We start from the raw sequence: 17,219 nt of genomic DNA, 5'->3' as shown, positions 1-17,219 counted from the left end.
TGCAAACCATACTCAGGACTGACAGCTCTGTTTGTGGAGACTCTGCCTGTTGGGTACCATGGTAGGTCTTGATATCCTTATTTGCAATTCAATGTCAGGAATTATATCCACACCACAGAAGGAAACAAATCCCTTTGGGCTTGATCACATGCACATATTCATGAAATTCTAAGATGTAAGAAAATGTGTTGTCACAGATGAAAAAAAAAATTCCATTTTAAAAACCCCAGCAAATTCCTGTTTTCTGTGAAACAGGTTCTCTAAGGGATGTCATGTATGTTTTTACGAATTCATCTCATTAAATTATTCCTGATGGAGCTGGGGATGTGGCTCAAGCGCTAGCGCGCTCGCCTGGCCAGGGTTTGATCCTCAGCACCACATACAAATAAAGATGCTGTGTTCGCCGAAAACTAAAAAATAAATATTAAAATTCTCTCTCTCTTTAAAAAATAAATTATTCCTGAGTGGGTAACTAAGAACTCTGAGGGACGATGGATTTTTTTTCCTATACTGTAGACACGTGTATGCCTAAAGTTTATTTGACAAATGATTTGGGAATATAATTAAATTATTATTTCCAATAATAGCATACTACCATGTAGTGATTTGATTAAAATATTTTTTTAAACAAGAAAAATGAGATAGACTTTTTTTTTTTCATCTTGGTTGTGTCAGCAAAGTTTGGATCAAAAGCAAATGCCTACTGTATGCAGGTCAGTGCTTAGTCCTGACTAAGTCACCTGGCAAAGCTTCCTCTAGTCTTTGAATGTCATAGTGTAATTTCTATTGATACAAAATAAACACCTGAAATGGACCCAAAGAATGTTCCTAACACCATAACAAGGAAGCTCATAAGGCCCCTTAATTTTTTTTTGTAAATTTACATTTAAATAGTCCATTGAGATAAACATAATCTAACATAACATTTTTTAAATCAAGCAAAATCTTTTTCTTTATAGTTTCCTTATCTGTATGACAACTAAGTAGGATTTCAAACAATGCTATCTTATCCTAATTAAAAACACAGCCTCTCCGTGGCTATGAGATGAAAAGACTATGAGATGAAAGCATGTGAATCATCCAGGTTCAATGAGCAACTGCACTTGGGGCTTTCAGTTGTAAGCAAATGCTGGTTTGTACAGATAATATAAAGACTTGTTTCTTGAAAATTAGGTGAAATAAAAAAGGGAACCCACTGCTTGAACTCTATTGGGGCTCAGAAAATAATGTTCTAAAGTATGGCAGTTGTGCCTGCTGAGGATCTTGAAACTGCAGGTCTGACAATACTCTGACCCTTCCCTTTTCTCCTTCCTATCTCTCACAGCTACTTTTCCCTTTAACTAGTCATGGAAACCAGGATACGCCTTCCCCAAAGTGGGTCACAAAAACCAGAACTTCTTTACCCCAAAGAAAGTCATACAACTTTGAAAAGTTACTCTCTCCCTTCTTCCTTGAAGACTTATTCCGATGGGGTTCTGCTCCATACCTAGGAGGAAGGCATGCTACACAAGAAGAATCTGAAAGATAGACCTTGCTGGGTTTCCTGCCTTCAGTATATTACCATTAGATCAGACCTTTTTCTCCAATTACATTTCTACATGACAGTCCACTTATCATTAAACATAAGCCTAAAAATATGTTTTTTCCTGAGTATTCGAGCCTTCTTTTCTGAAGGCTTCCATGTCACAAAACACTTGATTAAATAATTTTGTTATACTTTTATCCTATCAGCCTGATTTTTTTAAATGTGTCACCCATGACTCTTAAGAGGTATCAAGAAAGATTTTACAGCTTTCTGCCACTACAAATTAGATACCTTAAATTAAACCTTCGGAGTCTGTATCCATTCATTTATCTTTTCATCCTTCTAATATTACTGAGCCTCTCCTATGAACCAGTCAACTGGAGGACAAAGAAAAATTTCTGTCCTTACTAGTGAGCTCCCTCTGGTGATGGGACCTACATCAGCCAAGTAATAATAATAGAATTAGAAAAACACAGTTTTAGAATCATGCCCAGAGCATTTGAGATCTAAGATGAGCCCACCTGGTGGGGAGGAAGGGAGCAGGAATGTCTTCTAGGAAAGTAATCAATCCATAAAAAAACAATGCTTGTATACTTACTTTTCCTATTTATAGCCTACTCACCTTCTCTCTCTTGTATTATTGGGAGGCATACAATTTTATCCATGAATACATCAGTGTATATTTTTTTAAAAAATAATTTTTTAAACTATAATATCATTATCACTTCTAAAATATTACCAATAACTTATCCTTAAATATTGTGTAGTATTCAAATCTCCAGTTGTGTCATGAATTGTTTTCTACAGTTTGTTTGAACAGAGAAAAAAATCAGGATCATTGTTTACTTTTAGCTGATTTGTCTTTTAAATTTCTCCCCTATGTCTTTTTTCTTTGCCATTTATTTATTGAAGAAAGCTGAGTTTTAAAGGATGCGGGTGAGCGGGTGGGAGTTGATTAGGGAAAGAAATATTGTGAAAGAATGTCAGGAGTAAACAATTCTGCAAAGGCATTGAATTGAGGTCTTCCTTGGTCTCCTGAAACATACTGAGTCTGTGAACATTCTTATTTTAGAAACATTGCTCAGTATATATTACCTTTATACAATGCCCTTCTTTGTATAGCTGGTAATTTGCTGCACAGTCTTCAAGGCTCAGTTCCAGAAATTATTCCCCAATTTTTCAGTCTCACATTATCTCTAACCTCCCCTTAAGGACGTGCCAACTGGTGTCTATTGACAAGCTTTTTGTGTGTACTCTATGTTGAGACACCATGGAAGATGCTGGGCATACAAGGATGAATGAAATCAAATCCCCACTTTTAAAAAACTCATTGTAAGTTATTTTTAGGAGGAAATGAGGTGATTCCCATATTCTGGTCTATAAACGGACATTTTCTCTATAATTTTTTACTCACGGAAAATGCATACTCATTTTTGTGTAAGGCACAAGTTGGAAAGGAGAACTAGAGAAAGTCATATTTGCCAAAGAACTATTAACAAATAGTCCTGCTCTTTCAGCTTCTATTTAAACATGGAAAGCAACACCATTCATACACCATGTGTTCAATTGCTTTTTCAAACATCCTATGATATGCAAAGGTCATGAGAACACTAATGTTGGAAGATTAAATAATCATAATGAATTCAGTTAGTACCTTATATCACATTTATAATTCTATTGAGGCAACCGATGCAAGCAATATTAAAAATGTGTTATCTAGTTATATTTTTAAATGATGTTCTTGGTTGTGGAAGGCCCACCAATACTCTTTTGTTCAAAGGGCTTTCAGTATTTCCTTGGGTTTGCTATTGGTCAACAGAAGTAGAAAACTGCATCTTTATCTTCACCATGCCAGCATCTAATACAGTGCCTTGTACATAGTGAGGAACAGTGAGTAATGCGTGGGCTGAACTGACACTTTCTAGCCTTGACCAAGACTCATTTTGTCCTCTATCCATTTATAGTGCTGTTGTGAGAAGCAAATGAAATAATATGTGTAAAGTGCTTTGAATGTAATAGAAGTAAAAAGGGAGGTTTGATTATTATTTATTAAATAAATGAATTTTTAAAAATTGTACATTTTGCCATTGCCCTTCACCAATCCTTCCAGACATTCTCTAATAAAATCTCTTCTGTCATCCTTGTAAAAATCATACAGGGTTGCCGTCATCATCTTAATATCTAATTACATATTGTTTCCATGTCTGAATGTTATTCTCCACAATTGTAGCCACAAATTCTTAAAAAATAAGACAGGTCATATACAGAAGTGATGTCAGCATATTTAACAACTAGCTGTGCCGGACATTAACACTTAAGTCAATCAATCATGGAGAAGTGTGCAAGCCCTGAGGAAGAGATTGAGGGAGGTCAGTCTGAAGCAGCTGGGAGAAGGGCACCCAAACGGCCCAAAGTAGGAGCTATTTATCAAGGAAAATGTTAAGTATTTCACTATTTTAAGAACCAGAGTTAGGTGAAGTAGTGCACCCCTGTAATCCCTACATCTTGGGAGACTGAGGGAGAAGGATATCAAATTGGAGGCAGGCTTGGGCAACAAAGCCAGACCCTATTTCAAATTAAAAAATAAAAAGGACTGAGTATGTAGCTCAGTGTTAGAGCACTCCATTCCCAGTTTCAAAAGGAAAAAGAAAGGGGAAGGGAAGAGAATAAGAACCAGGAGTATTATATCCATCTGGAATATCAGTACTGGTCTTTTTTCCCCCCTTCTTTCTTATGGTGCTAGAGATCAAACCCAGGACCTCATGTATGCTAGGCACACACTGTACAGTGAGTCACATCCTCAGCCCAGTACTGGTCTTTTTGATATCTTTTTAGCCTCTTCTGTTTGTAAGAACTCAAAACATTTACCAGGGAGGTGAGAAATTAAGCCAAGAAGCAGTTTCTCTGGCTTTCTTTACTGTACAAGAAACCTTAAAACAAGACAAAGATTTTATCTGGTTTGTACTACGGGAAAGTGAAGCAATTCCATAGGATAATGGCACCTTTCAGTGCTTGGATGACATATGTGCTTTTAAATGAACATTTTCTATCACAGTTCCACTATTTTTAGTTGCTCCTGTCTCTGCACTGAAAAGCTAATATCTAGAGGAAGAAGCCAGTGCCCTGGGAATCATTTTCTACACGGTCTCTGAATGTCTTATGTTTCTTAAGTCTCCTGATACAGCTAGACTGGCACCACTTACCTGTGCCTGGCTGCAGGCTTTCTGAACAGATTTACTGCACCAGAAGCAAATAGCAAGAGGATATATTCTTCAATTTTGTCTACTGTCATTATCAAATGTTCATTGAAAAGCAGCTAAACAGACCTGTTAGTATTTAAGAGCATACAATCAGGTGGGTGGATTGACAGCACTGAGACAAGCTTCATGACTTAAAAAAGAATGTTTTATCATTTCAATTGGAAACCAAAAATCATAAACAGCATGAACACTCTTTCTATAGAAATAGTAAATAGTCTTATCTCTTCTGCGCTGTGAAACTGGAAAAACAATTCAAAATGTAGCTAATTGAATTTGAAATCAAGAATTTTAGTGGAAAACTGTTATCAAGCCCATTCAGGATAATCTTATCAATCTTATTGAGTATTATTTACTCAGTAGAAAAAAAAGGTGAGTATTACCCAAAGCTAAAAAACTTATAAATTATATAAACTATGAATCCCACAGAAACCAAAATTAAGTCTAATTTTCCTTTGGAGCACTGATATTTGGTTTAAAAATATTTTACTCTATCTCATTCCAAATGTCACATACGCTATACAACTAGCAAACACATCTATTCAAAAGCATTCCCACTTGTCTTGTAACATTTTTTTAACATCATGAATGTTATGACACCAACAATCCAAATAAATTTCAGGCTTTGGGTGAGTAATTAACATTCTTAGAGCACTTTCATCAGAAGCAAAATAGATGATGATGATGATGATGATGATGATGATGATGATATGGTTTGGCTCTAAAGTACTATAATTCTAAACTCTGGGGATATAAATTTTAAGGCTCACACCAAATTGAATCGAAACTTATGTTTACATTGTATGGAGTGAGAGCATTTGACTAGTTTAACTTAAAATCCAATGGCCATCATCCAACAGCAGGTTTTGGTGAGAGTGATATCTTAGGTTTTCTACTGGGCAGATGGCTTCTGGCTGGACTCTTGCAAGAGTGTAAATGTAAAGATAAGCAGAGAGTTGAACAAGTACTTGGTTTGCTTTTGTGAATGCAGGACTTTTTTCTCTGCCTTAAAGCCTTCTCCTCATCTGACTCCCTGAAAAGTCCCTACTCATCCTGGAAGTCAATTTAAGCACATGTACCATCATATGCTGGTACTAACTCCAGGGGGCATTGGTTCATTATGTATTGTACATTCCATAAGCTATAGATGGCTGCTGGGTGCTTTGCCAGCATTCATTGCCATCTCCATCTCTTCCTAACAGCAACAGCTGCCAGATTTTGCTTAGGGACTTGTAAGGCCCCAGGGAAGCTATCTTTCTCTTGTCTAAGTTTCAGAATGAGACTAGTGATTTGGTCTGGTGTTCATGGCAGATATAAGCCATTCCATTCAAAATTAATCCTAGGAACCATTTCCAGCATCTCTTTCAAACTGGATAGGACTATAAAAAAGTTCCCTGGGAGTCACTGACATCATCCCAGGACCATAGACCAGTCTTGGGTTGGAGCTAACACCAAGGTGGGCAGTATGGCAAGACCAAGGAAATGTATTCTTTGGCAACATTATGAACCACTGTATCAGTCTTATTTATTTATTTATTTATTTATTTATTTTTAGTAGTAGTAGTGGTGGGGATACTGGGGATTGAACTCGGGGCCATTTGACCACTGAGCCATATACCCAGCCCTATTTTGTATTTTAGTTAGAAACAGGGTCTCACTGAGTTGCTTAGCACTTCACTTTCAGCCTCCCAATCAGTCCTCTTGAAGGTGGTTTTACTTCTGTACTTTTAAGTTATATTCATCAATGTATTTTCTTTATTGAACTATTTTGTTTGAGCCATAGTTTCTGTTACTTGCAACAGAAAACAACCTTATCTCTCCTTTTGGCAGAGCAGGAATCATACTTGGAATTATGGGCTCACTAATCTATTTCTCTTGGATCATAAACTCTGTGAGTTCACCTTTGCTAACACACCTAGCAGAGCACCTGGCACTTAGTCCATGCTTAATAAGTAAACAGTTAAAATAAACAAACAAACAAAAAACTAAATAAAGCAAGCTAATCTGGATTATTCAGACCAGAACACACCTCTTCCCCAAGTATTTTGAATGTTTTTTAAATATTTGACTTGACTTTCTTTGAAGATTTAGATGTCTACAACATAGACATTAGTGATTTCCTACTCTAATTCCCTAATTTTCTCTCCTTTTTCCTCCTAATTACATAAATAATTTATGTTCATTACAAAAGCCTAAATGACAATAAAGCATAAAGAAGAAAGTAAAGATAAATGGAAATACTACCACTCAAGGCCTACATTGTTTAAAGAATTTTCAATGCAGAGGTTAAATAATGAGTTTTATAGCTGGGTACGGTGCCACATACTTGTAATACCAGAGACTCAGGAGGGAGGCTGAGGCAGGAGAATCAAAAGTTTGAAGCCAGCCTTGGCAATTTAGTGAGATCCTGTCTCAAAATAAAAAATAAAAATAGTTGGGGATATAATTCAGTGGTAAAAGGCCCCTGGGTTCAATCCCCAGTGATGATGATGATGATGATGATGATGATAATAATAATTGTTATTATTGTTTTGTGTTTCTTTTTTCTCTTCAATCTCCTTGTACCATCCTTCTTACCATCTCTTCTAAGCAAAAATAAATGTAGCACCCACCTTACTCTTCACAGAGGCATCCTTTTAGCAGCTATATTTTCACACTGAATGAACAGTTAATGTAGGTACATTATGTACTAAATATTTACTGTGCCTGATGCTTTGACATGAATGAGAGAATAGCAAAGACTGGGAGATAAGTTATCACACTTACATCTTTTCCACAGTCTTGAGAGCTGTGAATTACTATCTCTGCTTTATAGGTAAGGGAAACAAGGTTGCAAGGTTTGGTAGGGGGGCTACTTCCCAAGATACAGTCTGCCTTTCCACCTAGAAAATTGCTTTGTGAAAATAAGAGTAACAGAGACAAAACACAAAACAAAAACCACTCGTGTTGATTGTCTAATGATTCTTTTTGTACTAAAACACAAAACCAAAACCTCATGGTTTTAATAATTACAGAGGTCTGCTACCTGGAACTCCTGGCTGTTAGCTTTTCTTAGGTGAGCCTTAATTTCCAAAATAATATGAGAGAAAAAGGACTTACTGGGGATAAAAGATAGGAGAGGGAGCTACAGTAGTAGCATAAGGCACATAAAGTCATGGATTCCATCTCTGCTTTTCATGCAGCTTGTAGGGCAGGGTTCCCTTTAGATCCTTCGGTCTGCCTTTATTAGTTCCCAGTCCTGAAGGTTAGAATTACAGTTTAAAACTGGAGATAAGAAAAGGACACTTGAAATTACCAATGGTCCCTCTGAGCCACTCTGTTTTCAAATGGCATAAAAGACAAGTGGCAGAAAGTTTTAATCTAGCTGATCCTACAATTGCCTTCCAAAGTCTATCCTTCTGAACTGAAAGAAAACCCAGTGTCTACCCTTGATGAATCAAGCTGCTGTTGACTCCAAGACAGTGTTTTAAAAGCTTTTAGTCTGAAATCTTTGTAACTTTTGGACCACTATCTTGTTTAAGTGGTTTCTTTTGGTTTAATGGGGGCAAAAAGGACAAACAGAAGCTCCACAAAATTAGTTCACTGAAATTTTAGTCCTAATGCTTTGAAATATAAGTAAATATTTTGCAACTCAAGGTAGGGCTGTGCCTAACATTTTAAGGACTTAGGACAAGGACACAAATGGAAGCCTTCCCTTCTGTCCTGGGCTAGTCCTTCTCTTTCACAGTTCCTTCCTGTTGCATGAAAGGACTCCCATGAAGATGTCTGACACCCCAGTTTACCAGTCACAGCTGTGATCAACAACCCAATCTCAAACCTCTCTCCCCACCCTCAAATAGCAGTCTCTTGTTGGTTTCCCCTCACAACTCTCCTTTAGGAACATCTTTGGAAGAAATTCTGGGGTCCTATTTACTCTGAATGTGCTCTAGAAAGGAAAGAGAACAAAAGTCAAATGGTCCTATCCTCTTGGCCCATAGACTCCTCTAAAACCAGGAAAAGTCTTCCCAGGTCAAACAGAGGTACTAATTCAGGGTAACTTTCAGATCCTTCCTTGGATTTAATAAATTTGTGACCTTTTAAAATTTTTTATACATATTTTTTTTTACCTAAGTTTATATTTGAGTAAGAATAGGAAAGATGGTTTAGGGAAATGTGATATTAATTGGCATAGACTGAAAGAGAGCAAAGGAAATTCCCAAGTTCATTTATTTTTTATGCTCCTTCTTAAACTCTGACAGGAATTAAATATGTAAGGAGAGGAATCAAAACTACTATAGACCCAAGATCCCAAAGGGAAGTCATGAAAAGTTTAGCAAATGCTATTGGATAATTCATTCTTTCAAGGTGACTGCAGTGTAGATACTGGGCTACAGAAAGATATGTGTGTAAATTTTAGCACTGTCATATGCCAGTTTGAATTGATCCATTTAGCAGTATTTAAATGAACTTTTTTTTTTTTTTTTTGTATCCGGGATTGAATTTAGGGGCACTCGACCACTGAGCCACATCCTCAGCTCTATTTTGTATTTCATTTAGAGACAGGGTTCTCACTGAGTTGCTTAGCACCCCGCTTTTGATGAGGCTGGCTTTGATCTTGGGATCCTCCTGCCTCAGCCTCCTAAACTGCTAGGATTATAGGCGTGCCCAGTTTAAATGAACTTTAATCTTGTTTTCTCATTTTATAATGGGAAGCAAAGTAGGCTTTACAAGGTACCGTTTTGATGATTAGTAAAAGAGAAAATGCACATAAAATATCCAGCACAGTAAATTATATTTGCTGTTAAAATCAGGCATTTTAATGTAATGTCAGGATTGGTATCATGGCCTAATTATTATTTGGCAAATAGTTTAGAAAGTTGTGATATATTATCTGGCATCAGTTTATTTCCACACTCCCTATTTAAAAGAAAATTTATTCTTTGGATAATTATGTAAGGACTTGGGGTACCATCTTGGAATTTATAAAAAGTGAGATGAAATGTAAAAACTTTTCTTTACAAGGTTTCCAAAGAAAAAACAAAAACAGACTACCTAGCTGTCTGAAGTATATCTTGCAAACCTTTCTGTTTACCACATCATATTTCTTTCAAAAATAGCATGTATCAGAATGAATTAATGTATTCTATAAAATTCAATTTATAAAAACAACTAGTTTTAATTGGCTGTCCTTTGTGCCCCACAGTGTATCTTTTGCTTTATATCCATCATCTACTTGATTTAATCCTCCCAACTTTCCCGTCTTACATTTTACAGATAAGAACTGTGAGGTTCAGATGATAATTCTTGGTGGGGGACACAATGTTCATTCTGTTTTAACCCTGCTAGAATCAGGTCTTGGGGCAATTCCTTTAAACTGTTTCGCTTTGCCACCCTCCCCAACTTCTCCAAGAAAATTGTATGTCACAAAGGCAAAAATCAACCTTTGCCTCTTTGACTTTTAATCTTCTTTTGAGACACATGGTTTTGTCTGTGTGCTCCCTTTCTGAAGGTTTTTGTCACAGTTTGTATTTGTTTTGCTGTAAATTTAATTGGGACTAACTCATGCCAAGTTTTCTTTTGTTGCTATAAATAGAATCATCTTTGGTGTGTGGAGAAGATGGAAAAACTACCTCCAAATGAGAAGAAACTCAGTTTACTGAGATTGGTACATTGGCTTACTGCTTGGTGAAACAACACTGAATCAAAACCCAGATACTGCTGCAAAATAAAACTCTGGACTCTGGCATGTGGTTTTTAAAAATGTGATACACTAAAATTCAATGTACAATACATCTCAAAGGTACTTTATAACTGTATTGTTCTTGGCATTAAAATAGACTAACACTTTCAGGAACCTTCAGCTGTGTGTCCTGAGCTTTACAACATGTCAGGTATTGGCTGGACCATCAAATGCAGATGTTCATTTATATCTGTAATGATCTGCTGAATTTCCTACCTTACCATTATTGCTGTAGCCCAGAGGCTTGAGCTGAACATGAGACATTTTACAGACCCCTTGTGGGGTACCCGCTTATAGATTAGAAACCTAGTCTCAGGTTACACACCCCTAAGTGCCAACCACAATACATCACTCCTCTGTTCTTTAAGCAGAATTTATTCAGAGAAATGGAAAATATGGAAAAGCTATTTATGGAAGAAAAAAGTATGGGTGAAAAACGTGTTCTTGGAAAAAATATATTCCATATTCCAAATCTGCCAAGTTTTCAGTGCAATCAGAAAGCACACTAGGAAAGGAGAAATAACTTTGTTGGAAGTGTGATAGTATGCAAAAAATCAAAATATTTATTAGAAAAAGTGAAGAATAAGCAAGGAAGCTAAGTCCCCAGTGGGGAAAAATGCACACTCTTTTTTCAAAGATAAGCTAGAAAAAATTGCTTTGAGGATAAAGAGAATGTTCTTGTCAGACCTACAGATTCTACATCTAAAGACAAAGTATGCTAGTATACCAGGTAAACACTTAGGATAGATAAACGGGTTCGGAAGACAGTAGCTCCTTGTCAGTGAAATAAAGCAAATGTCAACAAGCCAGACATTCGTGAAACATTTGGAAAAATGCCTTTGCTATTCCTCTCCATATATAATATGCCATATGACACTACAGTTAAATATGCTATAGGAGGAAAAAAAAAAAGTACGTCAAGCTGTTGGTTTCCCTTAGAGATTTGGACAGAGGCAAAACAAGACAGCAAAAAGGAATCCGGAAAGCTACATACAGCTTTTGCTTCTCTTCTGACAAGGAAATGACTTCCTACAGCTAGCTGACCAGGAGTTAGCTCTTGTCCTGCATGGAGGCAGGACGTGGAGCAAGAACCCAAATGCACTCAGAGAACCAAATTGCAGCTCAGGTAATTGTTAATGGGAATATAAAAGTAGAGAAAACAGCTGGAAGTTACACAAATACAAGTCATGCTTTCTGCATTTGTCTGTCCTGCTAGTGCACTGTACAGCTCTTTCCATAACTATCCGGTCTTTTCTTCCCCCCCCCCCCCCACCTCCGGCTCCCACATCATCAACAGGCATGCCAAATACAAATCTCATCAGATTCTGATCCCACCCTAGCAAAACGCAGAAACTACCACCATACTGAGTTTTACAATAATCTCCACAATGCCAATTATTCACAGACCCTCAGTTCTGTTCACACAAAAGATTGCAATTTGAATCTTGCCTTGCACAGGTTCAGCTCGGCTGGAGCTGGTTACCAGGCAAACAGTCCCTTTTAAGATTTACCGATCACTGGGGAGAGTTAGCTCAGGGGGGTGGGGATGGATAAACCACCCTGTACATACCTCGTTTTGGCAGCTAAGGAAAACAATTTCGTGACAAAGAGACTTGTTCTTTTCAAAGCTCACTCAACGAATGAAACTGACAGAATGAAACCTGAGAAACTTTAGCAACCAAAGAAAGCAGCCATCCAAGGATCAAGGTGAATAATTGATTTGTCGGGTTTTGTTTCATCTTTTAAGCTATTTTGCTCATTAAAGGGATACTGTGGAATTTGTCAGATGCCCAAACACTCACACACACTTCTGACAGCAAGTGCATATTCCAAACTACAGACACATTTGCCAAGCTTATTCAACAACAACGATTAGCTGCAAAGCCAGGGAACTTACCAAGCACAAAATTATTGGAACAAAGCAGGGAGGAGGCAGGAGGCACCAAAGGCAGCTTGTCGGTCTCCTTGTGCCAGGTTCTCCCGTCTGCCGTCCGGTTCACACTTGCCTTTATAACTAAGACTCTGACAGAACTCACTAGCGGAACCTGATGAATTATAAAACAGCCCCTCCTAGGCTCTCATATTTTACATCACAGGGGTGACCATGCAGCATCCTCCCTCGCTGGATACATATATTTCCTTGTAACTCATCCTGATAAATATATCAGCCTTAGAAGCAGTGACAGTAACTGGTGTTTGGGATGTACCAGTATTAACCAATAAGATGCTTTCCCACCATCAGTGCTGCACCCTCATCCTCCACTTGTATTCCCCCATACCTTGTTAAGGTGGATCCACCCAACCCAGTGGGGAGTAGGCAAAAAAGGCAGAATGTAGAGTTAAGCTGCTGCATCAACAGACACAGAGCGAGGATCACTCAGGGTTAATTCTCATAATAGTTCTGTAAGGAACAGTCCCTGTATTTGCATAGCCTGTCATAGCACACCATCTACTCTCACTCTCACCAAGTACTCAGTGACTAGAAAAGGTATAAGGAATGCAATAGTACCAGTGAGCACTGGAGCTCAGAGAGCTAAGTGACTTGTTGGGTGTTCACTGAACTTGGGGAATGCAGCATCCCTGGAGATTAGGGAGTTGAACCTGCTCACCACGCCAACAAGGAACCCATGACAAGAAGGTAAATGATTTGCCCAGTCACATAATTGCCAAGTTTGATTTGAGCTTGAACCTAACCTAGGGCTTCTGATATCAAGTACAGCATCTTTCTATCCTACCATGCTGCCTCCAGAGCACAGAAGCCTGAAAACAGGAAGATTTGAAAATGAGAAACAATATTGTTGACCAAAAATCATTAACAAGTAAGCTTCACAGAGGAGCAGTTCCTGAGCTTTTGTTTCCTCTCTAAAAAGGTCACTATAACCTTTATAGGTTCATCAAATATCAACACTGGAAAATAGGTTTTGGGTAATAATAGCTAGTATCTACTGAGTGCTTCTTATGTGCCAGCTAATGTTCCAAGTGCTTAGCATGTATTGACTCATTTAATCTTTAAAACACCCCTGTGAAATAGGTTCTATCATGAAGAACATATTTCAGATGAAAAAACAGATTCAGTGAGATTAACTAGTCCACACAGGATCACACAATAGCAGAGCAGAAATCAACCCCAGGCAATGTAGGTTCAAAGAAGCATTCTTAAATATATTATTTTATCTCATATTCTTCTTTACATTGAGCTGTTCAAGGCAGATGGGCAATGAGAGCAGATTAATTTATTATGGCCATTGGTAGAAATGATAGAAAGATCATAAGTTTTAGAATTAAACAATTGTTTTAAAACCTTGTCTTTACCAGTAATTTACCATAAAATGGTTGTTTTATCTATAAAATAGGTACATTAATACCTATCCCAAAAGATTAAGTAGAGCCAGGCATGGTAGCGTATCCCTGTAAAATCAGCTACTCAGGAGACTGAGGCAGAAGTTTGAGGGTCAACCTGGGCAACTTAGCCAAAAACGGTCTCAAAATAAAATTTGAAAAAAGAGCTGGTACTATATCATTGGTAGAACACATGCCTCGCGTACATAAAGCCCTGGATTCAATCCACAGTGACACATACACAGAATAAGAAAGGAACTCTCCTGCCTAGTCCATATGTGTATATATATTGGTACCATACTTCCTCTGGGAAAATTAATTTTTGCCCCACCGTCTCCCTGAACTGCCTTTAAAAGTGTCAACTGTACTTTACCAAGGAGTTTTTTTAAGCTGCTGTGCAGAGTAAAAGAAATTAGAGAGGTCTATCACCAGGCTGCAGAACATCTCCAGGAACATGTGGACTTTCTGCCACAGAATAGAAGGCCCCAGGGACTCTGCTTGGGGCTACATGTTCTACTACAAGGTTTTCTGTACTTTATTTTCATGGTAATCAAATGAACTCACCAGTCTAGGAAAGCGTATTCACCTGGTTTTTGGTCTCATATACCCACTACAAAACCCATTAAAAACAATGAACTTTTGTGAAGAACTAGGTACTTCCTACCACTAAGCCAGGGTGTGCCAGGCAGAGAGACAGGTATTTTTCTGTCTCAACAGTTCCACTGCCAACTCCTCCCTGAGTCAGTAAAACCTAGTATCTGGCAACCTGTGGCATCCCAATCAGCTTATCCAGTAAGAAACTTCAAAATATGTAATCAGCATTGCTTGAGAGCCATCAGCAGTGACTTCAGTGAAACAGGTGATGCTGGAAATTTATAGGAGAGTAAGGTTTATACATATGATATTTTCTTAGCTCTGTTTCCAGAGAATGGGTCTGTAGCCAGCTTAATTTGCTCACAGACTACTCTCTTCTTGTTTATATTTTCCTCTAAGCATCTTAGAAGGGCATCTAAAATATGCATGGATAAGATGCTCCCTCTTTCAATGACCATAATACGTAATACCAGTCACTGTAGGAACAGAGGTAAGCAACATAATTGGGGGTAAGGGTTCCAAACTGGTAAGAAATGCTGGGTGTAAACACCATGTGTGACTAAGAGCAGAAGACAACTATGATTACAGGATCAGTGGTTACTTCCTGTACATCCACATGTGGGTCATCCACCTATAATCTGAAGCAGCTTGATCGTTCTACATCTTTCTATGATTTCCAGTTCCTTTGACTATCATTCATTCTCATTCCCCTCTCCCAAAATCCCCAGAAGCCATTTCTTTCCTGTCCAATTTCCTCTGCCACCTGGCTATTTCCACCATTATGGCACACCCTGTGAAACACTAATATAGATGAGCCTTTATAACTTTTATGTTATAACATTTCTCTGTTCCACTGTCATGAATAATTACAACTTTATACATCTCCAGTCATAATTAACACTTAGTGCCACCAGTTACTCTCAGACATATGAATTACATGGAGCCTTGAGACTATACCAATACTTTACTAAGATAGTATTAATGATAGTACTTATTTTTTATATATACATTTTTTTTTAGTTTTCGGTGGACACAACATCTTTATTTTATTTTTTTATGTGGTGCTGAGGATCGAACACAGCGCCTGGTGCATACCAGGCGAGTGCACTACCGCTTGAGTCACATCCCCAGCCCCGATAGTACTTATTTTTATTGAAGTGGTCTGCATTATTATCTATTACTTACTCGCTCTCTCCAGAAAGGTAACTTGCTACCAAATGACACAGAATAATAACCAAGGTTTAAGATTGCACAGCCTGTTATCTTAATGATTACATCCACTGCCTCTAAGAAATTGAGGCAGCAGATAACAAAATTAGTGTCCTCACCATTTTTACTTCCTCACATCCCTTAACTAACTTCAATCAGGCTTCACCCTTACCTTCCCGTTAAAATTGCTCTTATGAAGGTTAACGACAGCAACATCCTCTCTGACAAAATCAGTGACCAGCGTGTAGTCCTCCTTCTCCCCAGAACTTGGCAGAATCAATTACCACCTCCAGGAATCAACCACTCTTCTTACTTTGTTTCTGAGACCCCCTTTGGTTTCCTTCTAGCTCATTAATCTATCCTTCTAAGTCTCCTGTGCTGGGTTCCTCTCCATATCACAATCTTTCAAATGCAGAGTGTCCCAGACCTGGCCATTAGACTTCTATAGTTTCACACACTCCCAAGGCCATACTGTCCAATTTCCGGGCTCAAATGCCACTTAAAGAGCAAAGGCCATTGCATGAAGATCTTCCATTCTGATCTTCTGCCCTGTGCTCCAGACTCTCATCCAGTAGCACACCACATCTAATCATTACCACTTGATTAATGGACTTTTCATATTTAAAATGTCAAAAACAGAACTGTTGGTTTCCCTCCCCTAAATCTGCTCTACTCCCAGTGTGGACTATTTTAACAAATGGCATCATCATTAAGCTCATTGTGCTTGGTCAAACTCTAGGAGTCCTTCTCAACTCTTGCTTTTCACACCATGATCTATTTGCCATCAAATTGTCAACACTGTCTTCAAAGTATGTTATGAATCGTCTCTCCACCTCCACCGTTATCTCCGTTTTACCACTACCATCTGTCACCGTGAGATGGGCAATCCTCTTCCAACCAATTTCTTTGTTTCATCTTGCTAAGATTCCTTATCCACATAGCAGCCAGAGTCAGACCCAATACATGCTTTGGTGGCCCTGGTTTCACCTATTCCTTTATAGTAGTCAGGATTTGGTGGGTCTCAGGATCTCTTTCTCAGAGGACAGTGCCTCATCCCAGTAGAGAGCACCATCCTCTCCCCTCCTACTAGACTTGCTCTAAGGATCCGGGCCTTGTATGTTTTCTGTGCTGTTTAATCTATAACTCCACAAGAAGGCCAATCACATAATTTAATACTTATTAAAGGAACGTGTTCAAAGTCCTGACTTCCCTACTTCTTAGTTGTAGATCCTTGCATAAACTTCTTATTGTCCCTACATCATAAAGTCCTGAATTAAAATTTTTTCTTTGAAAAAATGAAAAAAATCTCAACAGGAACGTTGCTCTGGTGTTTTATAAGTACTTCACATTGTATTCAGCTCCTCCTACGTTTGACTTCCATACAACAATTCCATGAAGGAAGACAGTGTGGGATGAATTGTCCCCCCAAAATTTACATGTTGAAGTCCTTACTCCTTTTTCCTCAGAATGTAACCTTTTTTTGGAAATAGGATGGTTGCTGATATAATCAGGTAAGATGGAGTCAAACTAAAGCAGGGTGGGCCCTCCTTCCCCTTTATAGAACCACAGTCATATT

At 38.1% G+C, this 17,219-nt stretch overlaps 1 protein-coding gene across 25 annotated transcripts in view; it reads right to left on the bottom strand.

The window, feature by feature from the left end:
- Positions 1–17,219, bottom strand: part of Dlg2 (discs large MAGUK scaffold protein 2) — a 2,050,987-nt gene that overhangs the window by 197,226 nt on the left and 1,836,542 nt on the right. Inside the window, exon 1 of one of the 25 annotated variants that reach the window (XM_058577398.1) lies at positions 12,399–13,691. The exons of the other annotated variants lie outside the window; for them this stretch is intronic. The gene's annotated coding sequence lies outside the window, so the exon portion shown is untranslated. Of the gene's footprint in view, positions 1–12,398; positions 13,692–17,219 lie in introns of those variants that run through there. 25 annotated transcript variants of the gene reach the window in all.

The sequence above is a fragment of the Marmota monax genome, unplaced genomic scaffold (genome assembly GCF_021218885.2).
Source record: "Marmota monax isolate L192 unplaced genomic scaffold, Marmota_monax_Labrador192_F-V1.1 WCK01_AAM20220418_F8-fsc00096, whole genome shotgun sequence".
In the NCBI taxonomy this organism is placed as follows: Eukaryota; Metazoa; Chordata; class Mammalia; order Rodentia; family Sciuridae; genus Marmota; species Marmota monax.
The sequence above is the reverse complement of the archived record's forward strand: the minus strand, read 5'-3'. Positions and strand labels throughout refer to the sequence as shown.